Source organism: Prenolepis imparis, unplaced genomic scaffold (genome assembly GCF_030444845.1).
Source record: "Prenolepis imparis isolate NDT839.2.m4 unplaced genomic scaffold, iyPreImpa1.0 SCAF_16, whole genome shotgun sequence".
Lineage (NCBI taxonomy): Eukaryota > Metazoa > Arthropoda > Insecta > Hymenoptera > Formicidae > Prenolepis > Prenolepis imparis.
The window spans coordinates 995,653-998,080 of NW_028141174.1; positions in this window are offsets into that span (position 1 = coordinate 995,653).

Here is a 2,428-nt window from a genome sequence, read left to right on the forward strand (position 1 = left end):
GTAAAATAGTTGGAAAGCGCGGCCCAGGCAGAAGAAGGACATCGTGGCTGAAGAACCTACGTCAATGGTTTGGGAAATCCACCGGTTCACTGTTTAGAGCGGTAGTGAATAAAGTTATGATAGCTTCCATGATAGCCAACGTTCGATAATGGATACGGCACTTATTGATGATGATGATGATTCACAGTAGTCGATTTATTCCAGCCGGCGTTTCTCATAATCACGCTTCTATTGGATAATATCGTTACATAGTTTTTTAGCGCAGTTGTTACTCCTACGTTTCTGTTGCGATCAACCTCCACGCCATCGAGTTTGTATCGAATCTCATTGAACATGAATGCGACGCAATTATTTCCCAGTATCACATTAGATCCTTCAGCTGGTCTATTTATCTTTAATTCTCCCACGATGTATAGAAAACTGTCAAACGGCAACGTATACAGATCCTGTTGTTGTATGGGTATTCTTATCTCATCATTGTGTCCGAACGTGGTGTTGGCGAACGAATTGTACGTGTGAGTCTCAATCTTGACGATTTGATCGTTAAAGATTGGCTCTTCCCCGATGTTGAGCGAGTCCTAAAGATTGCAAAAACTCAATGTTCGATGTATTGAGTTTCTTTTTCTTGGCGCAACATGATGATTGGCTGTTAGCAAATGTTAACGTTGTTGTCGCTGGCCTCGTAAAGATTGTGTTATCTCTCGCGTCTTTTGATCCGTTCAACACGAGCATCTCATACGCAGCACACGTACGTTATCGCTGTCGCCGTCGTACGTGCAATCTAATGGTGATCTCCTCTCCTCGAAAATCGAGCAATCTAGTGATGGGCACTTAATCGATTATGAATCGAATATATCGATTATCTAGGAATATATCATCGAAATAATCGATTATTGCAAAAACAAAAATTAATCAATATAATCGATTATTTAAACAATTAATCGATTTTTTTCTTGTTCTTTTCAGTTAACCATTAACATCGTATTGATCAATACGCATTTCTCATTGGCTGAAAAAAGCTGTACGCCCGTAGGATATCGCGCGTCGCGCATGCGTCATCGCGCTGATGTGCAAGAGCCCTTATGGCTCTTGCACACTGGACGCGATGAGCGATAACCAATGGCTGCGTTCAGCAGCACAACCGCTCACTGAGCGCTGAATACTGAATATCGCCATTATTTTCGGTTTCTTATATTCCCAGTTTTTTACTTTTTACCTAACCTAACCAAAAGCAGTCTATGGGCGACACAATTTAATGAATTTAACCCTAACTAATTAATGTGATCGGTCTGTGTCTAGTGTCTACAACGTGTTTAAAATATGTTTAAAAACTGGTTAAAACCTAAAGAAAGGCGACAAAGATTAGAAAATGAAAAGGATGATGACGGTAACTTATTAAATTAATTTACATAACATTAAGATAGCTTTTATTTAAGTTAAAGTTGTAATAGCAATCAATTATTTCTTGAGTATTTTTTGGTTTTTTCTTTATTTTTATTCTACATGAAAATAATATTGCAATTATGTAGAGATATTTTTAGAATCTAGTGAAACAGAAACTAGAAGTCATTCAAATTCAATATCCAGTAAAGCTTCTTCTCTTTCTCGCATAAAACGGTAAGACATTTTTATAGATTAGTTTAAAAAATATATTTTACACATACATACACAAATACACATATACTCTATTCACGGAGAGAACGACCACGGTCGGCGCAGGTTGAGCAGAGTGGGGGTCAAGTGGGAAGACGCGAGCACGCTACTCAATGCCGTATCATTGCACTCTAGGGTCCCAGCGCAATTTACTCTATATAAATGGAATAGGTAAATAATTAGAACATCGCGTTATCAAATTATAAATATATTTCTACTTTTTTAAAATCTAAAAATTAATACCAAGCATTCTAAAAATTAATACTAAAAATAATTATTTATTAATACTATATGATTAATGATATTAATACTATATAAACATATTATTACTATATAAATAATAAGAATAATAATAATAAAGGCTCCTATGTATATAGGAATTAAAAATCTCGAATTAAGATTTATTCCGAAAAGTCTTAGCAATGTGCTAAGCAAATTCGTGCTTCGTGTACAATTATAACGATAACGAATAATTTATTTTCGCTATTCTACGCACGAACATCCGTTCGGCTCTCATTGCCTGTTTATTTTCAAAGTTGTATATAAATAATATTATAATATTAATAATTAATTTAAAAAATATTTAAAAAATAACAAAAAATATTTAAAACATAAAAAAAATTAAATGTAAAATAAATTATAAAATACAAGTTAAAATTATAAAATATAAATCAAAACTATAAAATGTTTGTCAAAGTTATAAAATAAAAACCAAAATTATAAAATATAAATAAAAAATCTAAAAAAATATTTTAAGAAGAATTTAAAGCTCTCC